Raw genomic sequence first — 12,603 nt, 5'->3', positions numbered from 1 at the left:
GAAAAAATAAAGGATTTTCAGTATTATATGCATATTATTTGGAATGCACTTTTTGAGGCAGACAATCTTGGAAAGGAGGGGGGGAATGACATTCTGACATATGGTGAAAGTGGTGCATGGGACAAACAAGGTCGAGAACCACTGCACTATACCGTATATCTCGGCCTACAAGGCAACGCGGTGTATAAGACGGCCCCCCAAATTTCCATTTAAAAAGTAGCTTTTGAGCCCTATTCGCTGTATAAGACCGGTACCCCAAATGTGACACTTACACCATTGGGAGCTTACTGACCCAGTAGTCCTTTACCAACCATCCCATTGACCAGTGCTGTTTACACATCCTTGGTTTTTTAAAATAAAGCAAATTCACTTCAAGTAATGGCATCAATGTTACCGGTTGGTGTAGTGTAAACACTAGTGACTCACTTAAAAGTCTGTTATTCAACTTGAACTAATGTCGGTGTCGAATACAATTGTTTCATTTACTTGAAATGGATTTACCGATTTATTTGTTTATTTATTTATTTATAATATACTGTAATATATTAAACACAATGCAGGTATTTTCTTTAATTTATAAGCTTGCTTCAACCAGCTACAGTATTCTAATTCAATAGTGTTTCATTAGGATTTGAGTGATAAAGATTACTGTACATACTTACCACATACATTTATTACACAAATATATATATATATATATATATATATATATATATATATATATATATATATATATATATATATATATATATATATATATATATATATATATATATATATATATATATACAGTGGGGTATGCTATAACGAACGTAATTGGTTCCAGAACCTCGTTCGTTTAGCATTCGTTCGTTATAGGATTAATCCGTTCCAGGCCCCCAAATACAACCGCTTAACACTGAAAAAATTCTGTGGAAAATGTAAAAAATACGGTACTTTATCTTACCTTAGTGTTATTCAGCATGCAGGTACCCCTAAACACTGGCACATCACAATCACTTCCACTGGGAGTCTTGGCTTTAAGGTCCTCAAACAATTGTTTAGCCTTCTCACAAATTATAGCTTCACTAATGTTACCACCTGCCATTTCTTTCTCCTTTATCCACACTAAGAGTAAATTTTCCATCTCTTCGATCACATTACACCTTGCTTTGCTAAGTCTAAAGATTCCCTTAGCCACTTGCACAGTTTTTAACTCTTCTTTATTCTTCAAAATCGTACATATAGTCGATTTAGCCATCCCATATTCATCACTATGTTTCGCAATGCTTCTTCCATTCTCACGTTTCTTTATAATTTCTTAATTAGTTTCAAGGGTTATTAGCTTTCTCACTCGCTTTGGACGACTCATTGTTACAATTGTATACTTGTATAACAAAATAGTTATACAAATAACGCGAATTTCCACATCAAAAGACGAAATTTCAACAATAACAGTGGTGCACTGGCTACACAATGAGACAAAGATGGCGCCTGATGCTCTTGTTGTGGGTCGCGGTACAACAATATTCATGCGCCAGGCAAAATAGTCCCGTATTCATCCGCGTTCGTTGTAGGAGTTGCGTTCGTTATAGCATTCTCAATTTTATAGGTAAAACCGTTCGTTATAGGAATATTCGTAGTAGGATCCAATCGTTATAGCATACCCCACTGTATATATATATATATATATATATATATATATATATATATATATATATATATATATATATATATATATATATATATATATATATATATATATATATATATATATATATATATATATATATATATATATATATATATATATATATATATATATATATATATATATATATATACACAGTATTACCCCGCCTAACGCGGTTTCACTTAACGCGTTTTATCATATACGCGGTGCCTCGCCAGAGCTGAACTTTCACTTAACACGGATTTTTTCCACATATACCCGGTGAGTGTCCGGCTCGAGACGCTATTTTTAGATTTGCGCCACCCGCCACCCTGCCTGACTGCCTATTTTAGCTCATAAAATTCATACAAATTACCCGGCCAGAATATAATTTACATTGCTGGAATTCTTATAATTTGGTGATCATTTTGAATATAAACATCATATATTTTGCATTAGACATACAAATTTTAGTTAAAATTTTTTCTCTGGGTAACTATGTTATCTTTTGTGCAAAATATATGACATTTATATTCAAAATATTCCTGGTCTTACAAGGAATCCAGCAATGTCAATTATATTATCCTAACTTTAGTTTGAGGTATTATTTATTACAAAAAGTTAAGTATTCTGGTTTTCCCACACATCTCCTTGGGACGGTTGGTGGGGGGTGGGGGGGAGGGAGGGACCGACCGACCATCTGTCACCCCGTGAAGAATATTTTTTTTTTTTATTAACTGAAGATATTTGTTTTAGCTCATAAAATTCATACAAATTACTCGGTCTGAATATAATTTACATTGCTGGAATTCTTATAATTTGATGATCATTTTGAATATAAACATCATATATTTTGCATTAAACATACAAATTTTAGATAAAAAAATTTTCTGAGTAACTATGTTATCTTTTGTGCAAAATATATGACGTTTATATTCAAAATATTCCTGGTCTTACAAGGAATCCAGCAATGTCAATTATATTATCCTAACTTTAATCTGAGGTATTATTTAATACAAAATGTTAAAATCTAAATTTTTCACCCACTCTTCTCTTGAAGGGATGATTGGTGGGGGGTGGGGGGGAGGGTTGGGACTGACCGCGCGGTTGGAAGAGGGGGGGGGAGGCAAGGTGGGGTACTTTGATTGACAGATAGTGTTGTGAAGATTATTATTTTTTTTATTAACTGAAGATATTTGTTTTAGCTCATAAAATTCATACAAATTACCCGGCCAGAATATAATTTACATTGCTGGAATTCTTATAATTTGGTGATCATTTTGAATATAAACATCATATATTTTGCATTAGACATACAAATTTTAGATAAAAAAAATTTCTGAGTAACTATGTTATCTTTTGTGCAAAATATATGACATTTATATTCAAAATATTCCTGGTCTTACAAGGAATCCAGCAATGTCAATTGTATTATCCTAACTTTAGTTTGAGGTATTATTTATTAAAATTTAGTGGTTTTCCCCCAAAAATTTCTCAGAGAGGGAAGAGCCGGCAGTGTAGTGTGAGAAGGGGAGGGAGTTGAGTCCATTATTTGAATGGACATTAACTTGGCGACTGTATTTCTCTATTTCTCTTAAGTATTAATTGTGTTATTTTTACTACAACATAGTTATGTGTCTTCAAAAAGTGGAGTTTGGGGGTCGGGCCGGTTTCTATTGGAATTAATCCCATATGTTCTGTTGTTCACTTAACGCGGATTTCACTTAACACAGGACCCTCTGGGTTCTATTGACCGCGTTAAGTGGGGTACAACTGTATATATATATATATATATATATATATATATATATATATATATATATATATATATATATATATATATATATATATATATATATATATATATATATATATATATATATATATATATACTTCATTTTTAGTCCATATAACACGCGGACTTTGAACATATAATCAACGACCTCACCAGCAAGGAATCGAACCCTCGACCTACTGGGTGTGACTAGGGAACGCTTACCGGCTAGGCCACAAGGACACTAAAAGCAGTTCTAGACTCTGTTATGTTTCACACAAAGCCTGTTCATCGAGCTGATGCGCCGTGAACCTCATTGGGAAACTGCCCGTGCCTCTTATGTGGTGTCAGTAGCATTTTACCGAATCCAGCTGGTATGAAACGCGAGGTACATATATATAAAGTTGTCTCACTTAACGCGGTCAATTGAACCCAGAGGGTCCCGCGTTAACTGGCCAAGTAAGTGAACAACAGAACATATGGGATTAATTCCAATAGAAACCGCCCGACCCCCAAACTCCACTTTTGAAGGCACATACCTATGTTGTAGTAAAATAACATCTTAATTTTATGATGGTACATGCACACAATTAATACTTAAGAGAAATAGAGAAATACAGTCGCTAAGTTAATGTCCATTCAAATAATGGATCAACTCCCCTCACACTACACAGCCGGCTAACAGATGGTCGGTCGGTCCCTCCCTCCCCTCCCCCCCCCCACTCAACGTCCCAAGGAGATGTGTGATAACCTCAAACTAAAGTTAGGGAAAATATAATTGACATTGCTGGATTTTCCTTGTAAGACCAGGAATATTTTGAATATAAATGTCATATATTTTGGACAAAAGATAACAGTTATCCTAGAGAAAAATTTTTATCTAAAATTGTAAGTTTAAAGCAAATATATGATGTTTATATTCAAAATGATCACCAAATTATAAGAATTCCAGCAATGTAATTATATTCTGACCGGTAATTTGTATGAATTTTATGAGCTAAAACAAATATCTTCAGTTAATAAAAAAAAAATATCTTCACGACACTATCTGTCAATCAAAGTACCCCACCTTGCCTCCCCTTCCAACCGGTCAGTCCCAACCTCCCCACCCCCACCAATCTCCCTTCCAGAGTTTTTAACATTTAGTATTAAATAATACCTCAGATTAAAGTTAGGATAATATAATTGACATTGTGGATTCCTTGTAAGACCAGGAATATTTTGAATATAAATGTCATATATTTGGACAAAAGATACCATAGTTACCTAGAGAAAATTTTATCTAAAAATTGTAAGTTTAAAGCAAATATATGATGTTTATATTCAAAATGATCACCAAATTATAAGAATTCCAGCAATAAATTATATTCTGACCGGTAATTTGTGAATTTTTATGAGCTAAAACAAATATCTTCAGTTAATAAAAATTCTTCACACGGTAACAGATGGTCGGTTGTCCCTCCTCCCCCACCCCCCACCAACCGTCCCAAGGAGATGTGGATAACCACTAAATTTTAATAAATAATACCTCAAACTAAGTTAGATAATATAATTGACATTGCTGATTCCTGTAAGACCAGAATATTTTGAATATAAATGTCATAATTTTGGACAAAAGATACCATAGTTACCTTAGAGAAAAATTTATCTAAAAATTGTAAGTTTAAAGCAAAATATATGATGTTTATATTCAAAATGATCACCAAATTATAAGAATTCCAGCAATGTAAATTATATTCTGGCCTGGTAATTTGTATGAATTTTATGAGCTAAAACAGGCAGTCAGCAGGTGGCGGGTGGGCAAATCAAAATATGCCTCGACACTCACCGCGTATATGTGGAAAAACCCGTTAAGTGAAAGTTCAGCTTTGGCAAGGCAATCACAGATATGCTAGAAAACGTTATGAAAGCGCTGCTAAGCGGGTAAAACTGTATATATATATATATATATATATACACACACCTAGACCCCGACTTACGACGGGGTTAGGGACCCAAATCCAGGTCGTAAGTCCGATAGATAAAAAAATCTACAATGAAATACAGTACAGTAAAAGTAATGAATAATGATGAATGGATACAGTACAGTGAAAGTAATAAATAATAAGGAATGGATACAGTGTGACTGAGCACTTAACTTTAATGTAGTCAGCTCAATGCACATGGGGCCCCATAATTTTCTAATTATACATGGAGACTACATTAACTGGAAACGCTTCGTATAGAAAATGCGGTCATTAAATTTTTATTTTTTATTTTTTATCTATATCTGAGGCGGTCGTAAGTCCCGACGGTAAGTCCAACGTGAGTCGTAAGTCGGGGTCTAGGTGTGTGTGTATATATATATATATATATATATATATATATATATATATATATATATATATATATATATATATATATATATATATATATATATATATATATATATATATATATATATATATATATATATATATATATATATATATATATATATATATATATATATATATATATATATATATATATATACACACACACACAGTAATACCCTGATTTACGCGGTCAATTGAACCCGAGGAGTAGCGCGTAAAACGAGAAACGCGTAAATGGAATAACAGAACATATGGGATTAATTGAAACAGAGACTGGGCCGACTCCCAAACTCCACTTTTTCCGACACGATACCTATGTTGATGTAAAAATTACATCTTAATTTTATGATGGTATGCACACACAATTAATATTTAAGATAAATACAGTTGCCAGGTTAATGTCCATTCAAATAATGGAGTCAACTCCCCCCACCACCTTCCCACGCTAGCTGGCTCCTCCCTCTCTGAGAAATGTTTGGGTGAAAACCCTAGATTTTAAGGTATAGTAATAAATAATACCTCAGACTGAAGTAAGGATAATATAATTGACATTGCTGGATTCCTTGCAAGACCAGGAATAATTTGAATATAAACGTCATATATTTTGCACAAAAGATAAAATTTTGGCTCTTTGTAATAAAAATTCTTACATTACATCTAAAATTTGTATGTCTAATGCAAATTCCATGATGTTTATATTTAAAATAATCACAATCTTATAAGAATTTCAGCAATGTAAATTATATTCTGGCTGGGTAATTTGTAAGAATTTTATGAGTTAAAAAAAATATCTTCAGTAAATAAACAAATTATACTTCACCCGCGTAAATGAGTAAATTCACCGCGTAAATCGGGTATCCCAGTTCTGGCAAGGTACCGCGTAAATGACAAAATGCGTAAACGAAACCTGCGTAAATCGAGGTATTACTGTATATACACACACAAACATAGCTCCCCCCGACTTATGATGGGTTACGGACCCAAATCCAGGTCTTAAGTAAAAAATGCTTAAATGATACATAGAAAATCTAAAATGGATGTCTCTTTTTCTTCTCAGCACCACAAAACTCTCACTTTTAAGCCTGCCAGTCATTTTAAAGTGAATTACAAGCGAAAATTTTGTCAGTACACAGCGCAATCAGTGACGTTGGGACTCGAAAATAATTAATTTGACAAAATTTTGGTATGACTGAGGCAGTCGTATGTCCGGGTGGTTGTACCTCGAGTAGGTCGTAAGTCGGGGAGTAGCTGTAATGCATATAGATTTTTTCTTTGTCCCAATTAAGTTTCCTAAATACTGTACTCCCTGCTAAAATGGGGGGTGCGTCTTATATGCCATAATACGTTGTATTTATTTCACAAAATTTTTAGTTAATGTATTTAGGATTATTTGGGTAAAAAATGGTGTGTCTAACTAAATTAGAACTGATTTTATTGACTCAGGTATCAGCAATATTTATTAATATTTTATTTTATTTTTTTTAAGGTATAAATGTGCTTACCGCTGGATCTTCCAGATGCTTAGTGTTAAAACCTCTTCTGGGGGCTTGTTGCCTTCACCGTTTTGGGGCGACGTGAAGTGAGAGCTTGGCCCAGACGAGCCAATGATCAGTGTTGCAGTGGTCTGAGCCACAAATGGCTCAGTTGATGAGGACATCTCGGCGATCTCTTTCTCTGACAATAATGTAGTCAATGAGATGCCAGTGTTTGGATCATGGGTGTTGCCACGAACCTTTGAACTTGTCAGCCTGCCTAAACAAGGTATTGGTGATAGTGAGGTTGTGTGCAGCACACATGCTGAAGAGTAGGCCACTGGGATTACACTTGCCTAGTCCATTTCTCCATATGATTCCCTGCCAAATCAGCATCTCTGCCAACTCTGGCATTGAAGTCACCAAGGAGCACAACCTTATCTTCTCTGAGGATAGAGGTTAGCACTCTGTCAAGGTCAGCATAAAAGGCCTCCTTGATGTTATCCTCTGTATCCAGTGTTGGGGTGTGCACTCATAAAGAAGACATGACGTGAGTGAATCAGTGGGACTCGGACAGGCATTTCAGTTAGCCTATGTAGGATGCAACTCCATAAATGCGGTTTCTCTCCGCAGTAGGCTTACCCTTCCAGAAGAAGATATAGCCAGACCCCCATTCTGTAAGTCGCTCCTCGTCTGGGAGCCGGGCTCACTAATGGCTGCTATGTCGATGTTATGCCTAGCCAGCTCTTTTGCCGTAAGGGCAGTTCTTCTTTCAGGATGTTCATTTGTGTCAGTATCCAGAAGGATCCTGACATTCCATGCAGTGATTCGTGATTTTGATTGTGCTTTCAACCGCATAAGGATGACCTTACTGGGTTAGGTAGCCCAGTCAGGTTTTTTTTTTTAGTCAAGCAATGTTGAGGGCAGTGTTCCCCAACCCTGTGACCCAGACCACCTCCTAGTGTGGCCCAACAGACTAGTGTGACCAGGTGCTGTGATTGACATTGTGACCCACAAAAATCAGTGAACAAGTCAATCTTGTTATATCCTGTGCAGTGGCAGATTTCCCAATGGGCACATGAGGCACGTGCCTAGGGGCCCCCAAGCTTTGGCCCTCCCCCTCCCCCCCCCGACCACACACATAATGTAGTAGCATATATATAAAAGTCAAATAAGAGCAAAAATTAGGTAAAAAAAAAAGAGGGAGGACATCTGGATGCAGTAATGAAAAATGTATCATTATCATCAATGATATCAAGAGCAAAGCTAAGAAATCTTGCATGTTCCATGACTTCTGCGATGGGATGGGGGAGACTGGGAAGATCCTGCTGTTTCACAGCGAAGTGCGATGGCTATCAAGAGGAGTTGCATTGTTGAGATTCTTTCAACTAAGGAAGGCAGTTCTTGGCTTTTTGCAAGAAAGTGACTCACCGCATGCACTCTGTTTCATGCAAGAGCCAGGTCCAGGGCCAGGTCAAGATGTGTTCACTTCCAATGACAAAATTGAGGCATTCAATTTGAAAATTTCAGGGTGGAAGAAAAGAGTTGAGAGAAGGGACTTTTCAAATTTTGATGAGCTTGGGCAAGTGATTGCAGAGTCCAAGGATGAAGTAATTGATGACACAATGATGATAGTTGTGTCCCAACATCTCACTGTTCTCCAGCAGAATTTTAACCACTATTTTCCTCCTGCAAATGAGGAAGAAAAGAAGAAGAATAGTTGGATAAAAAACCAATTCCTTATCTGAAACTTGAACGACAGCAATCTGCCCACTCAAGAAAAAGACACACTGACCAAACTCCGCTGTGACTCAGAAATGAAGGACTTTTTTGGGTAGCAGTGAGCCAGAAAGAAGCATCTGATATGATTGATGGTAAAGCACTCCAAGTTCTGGTGGCATTCCACAGCACTTACTCCTCTGAGAGAGGGTTCTCAGATCTGCTCACCATCAAGAGCAAAAAAAAAAAAGGCAGAGGCTCGGAGAGATGTTGTTTGAGTGCATGAGACTGACAGCGACAAGAAATATTGCCTCACGATTCAACTTGCTTGCTGCAGCTATCCAGTAACAAAAATCACACTGAAAGAATCCAATGCCATATGTAGCTTGTGTTGACGCGTGGCTACACAAATGAATTGTATGTGTAAGTGTTTATTATTTTGTACTTTGTACTATAAGTGTAAATGTCATGATAAATTTCTCTGGATAAATGCAACTTATTGTATTATACTTGTAGTGTACACTCATACAGAGCTACTGTATGATTTTCCTATTAAATGTATCCTTTTTATGATGACAACTTTATATGTGACCAAAGGATTTAGAGGTGATGAGAACTGTGACCCAGTGTTGAAAAGGTTGGGGAACACTGGTTTAGGGTACCTTTTCTAGCCCCCTCCCCATGAGGGGTGAGCAAAGTGGCTCCTCGAAAGGGCTGCTCAGTCACACAGACAGGACTGGATTGCACTGCTGCTTAAATCCCAGTGCATAAGCGACCATCTTATCTGTGCCGCGCATGTACAGAGTTATGACTACAGACTCTTGGCAGTCATCACTGCCTGTCCCCATTGCCACTCGTCCATCGCCATAGGACTTTTGGGGTATAGGGGTTTTGATGACGATGAGAGATATGTTGAGCTGGATGATGGCTGCACGTGAGTTGATTTATGTGGTGAGGCAGGAGCGCAGGCTGCAACCACACATCTTGGCTTCCCCTTTTCCTGATCCAGTGGTGCAAGTGTTGCAATGACTGGGGAGAGGGAGAGTTGCAATGGACTGCCGATAGCCCAGTTTGTTGGCTTTTGCCTTACAAGACTGTCCACAAAAGTTTTTTCATGAAAATGTTCCAAATAATTAGCACAGCCTGCTTGTAAAGCCTTGGCTTTGGCTTTGGCTTCATGACTTTTTAAATAGTTGGCTTCTTGTTTGACTTTGCGACTTTCCAATGGCTTTGATTTTGAAGCCAGAGGTTTAATTTCAACCCCATGTCTGCTCTTAACTGCAACTAAAAATACGAATGTTGATGGATGAGTGGCTGCACGATTCCAACCTAGCTATTATTGCTGGGACATATTCTTCTGAAATGTAACATCAGACAGTTCAGACATGACTCTGTCATTGGGGAGGTGAAGCTCCTTGAAGCAAATCCTCAATATGTTCACGTTTGTTTCCCCGATGGCAGGGAGACAACAAGGTTGGTTCGAGATCTGGCTCTGCAGGGGGATGTATAGAATCTCTCTTATCAGACAGATGGTCCTCAATATCCAGATGGTACTTGGGTCATTGCCAGGTGGTCAGGCTAATATGGATTTACCAGATATCCCTGACCACTGTGAAATGTTGTATGGACTCACTGCAGTGCTGGAAGGCTAGGTGCAGCAGTATACACATTTTAACACTCCTCCTGAGACTTGGTCTATGTTGTCCAGGTTTGAACATTACAGAAAACCTCCCGATAGCCAAAGTAAGTAGTGATGCCGCCAAATGTAATATTCTTTGAGGCAACAAAACTGTGTACATAAATTCACTGCTACAAGAAATTTCTTAAAACTTTTTACAAAATCAACAAAAGGATAGAATATTAACAATACACTGTAAGGTAATTAAATAAAACATGTTAATAAGAAATATTAAAATTGTTACTCACTTGGCAACTTGAACATAATTGCCTGGGAAGACACCAGTTCTGTCAGTAGTAATACAGCGCCCCTTGTACCAGCCATCCTGGCACTTCTCTGTCACAGTGTAAATGTAACCTTTCCTTAACTCTAACTCGTCAGCCTTCCGTCCTCGGTATGAGTACAAGGCCACGTAGCTGAAATTAAATTATTTAGAATAACATACTTTTATTTGAGGATAATAATAAATTGTAACACTTGATAACCCAAATACAGGTACTGTAAACAAATTACAGTAGAACCTCGATAAATCGGACTTATTGGGGCAGACCCCAATCTGAAAAATTTGAGTCCGAAAAAAGTGAATATATGGGGGAGGGGAAGATAACACTAAGGTCTTTAAATGTATAACAACATTATTAAAAGACTATTACATTAACAATAAAAAAAACATGAATCAGACATTAGTCTGGTTGTCAACAACTGAGGTCACCACCATAGTAAGGGTACAAGCGCCACTGCACCCGAAATTGAGTTACCACCACAGCAAGTTTGTAATGGCCCCTGTTTCATAAACAGAAGAATTATATACAGTAAAAGTCCAAAAATCCGGATGCCAGAAATCCGGACCACCCGAGAATCCGGACTTTTCGAAAACTTTCAAACTTTTTAAATTTAGCGGGCTTTTATGGGTTACATGAATGAATGGAGTTGCTTTAAGAAAATTTATTTACATAATTCTAATAATAAAAGTAATTGTAAATTATAGGTAGCTAATTTTATTAGTTTTGTAATTAGCTTGTCCTGAAATGTAAAATTTGAGGCACTATAAATCTTTTGTGTGTATGTGTGCATGCGTGAATGCCACAGCTACAACAAGCGACCACGCGATCGCCACTTTAAAACAAGCAATCAAACTGTGACAACGTATGTAATTTTGAGTCCTACTCTTTCCATTTACAAGCCCATAATAATGGCTCCTAAAGTAGATAAACTTCGTTGTGTGAAGAGAAAGAAGAACACATTGAAATTGAGTGACAAACTTGAAATAATTAAGAAAATAGAACGTGGTGTGAGCAATGCTGTTCTAATGGAAACATACGACATTGGAAAGTCAACAATTTATGATATAAAAAAGGCAAAGAATAAAATTCTAGAATTCACAACTTCTTGTGAGCCTTACAATAAAATTGCTGAAAGAAAAGTTTACATCAGCCCAAATAAGAAAATCTTGATAAAGTGTTGCACGAATGGTTTTTGTTAAAACGATCAGAAGGTACTATGTCAATTTCTGGGCCGATGCCTATTGCCAAAGCAGAGTCTTTTAAGGAGCAAATGAACATTGAATCAGAGTGAGCATTTAGTGATGGATGGCTTAGGAATTTCAAGACTCGTCATGGTATTAGACAGTTAAATATTGCTGGAGAAAGACAGTCGGCTGATACACAAGCAGCAACAAAATATAATGCTACATTTGAAAAAATTGTACATGACTATGACCTCACAGCTGATCAAATTTATAATGCTGATGAAACAGGGATTTACTGGAAGTGTTTGCCCACAAAAACTTTGGCTGGAAACCAAGAACGAAATGCAACAGGGTTTAAGCTTAATAAGGAAAGATTAACCATTCTTGTATGTGCTAATGCTTCAGGTCAGCATAAAATTAAGCTTCTGGTGATTGGCAAATTTAAACACCCATGGGCCTTTAAAGGGATTGTGCACTTGCCTGT

General features: G+C 36.7%; 1 protein-coding gene across 4 annotated transcripts in view; it reads right to left on the bottom strand.

Moving 5' to 3' along the window:
• The window catches only part of LOC121863965 (protein abrupt-like), a 166,274-nt gene extending 154,788 nt beyond the window's left edge, over positions 1–11,486 (bottom strand). The window contains exon 1 of one of the 4 annotated variants that reach the window (XM_042362824.1): positions 10,900–11,486. The gene's annotated coding sequence lies outside the window, so the exon portion shown is untranslated. The remainder of the gene's footprint in view (positions 1–10,899) is intronic. The other 3 variants (XM_042362823.1, XM_042362826.1, XM_042362825.1) reach the window with 3 other exon arrangements.
• Between the last annotated feature and the right edge of the window lie 1,117 nt (positions 11,487–12,603).

This window comes from Homarus americanus, unplaced genomic scaffold (genome assembly GCF_018991925.1).
Source record: "Homarus americanus isolate GMGI-L3 unplaced genomic scaffold, GMGI_Hamer_2.0 scaffold26352, whole genome shotgun sequence".
In the NCBI taxonomy this organism is placed as follows: Eukaryota; Metazoa; Arthropoda; class Malacostraca; order Decapoda; family Nephropidae; genus Homarus; species Homarus americanus.
Note: the sequence above shows the minus strand (reverse complement) of the source record. Positions and strands in the feature narration are given on the sequence as shown.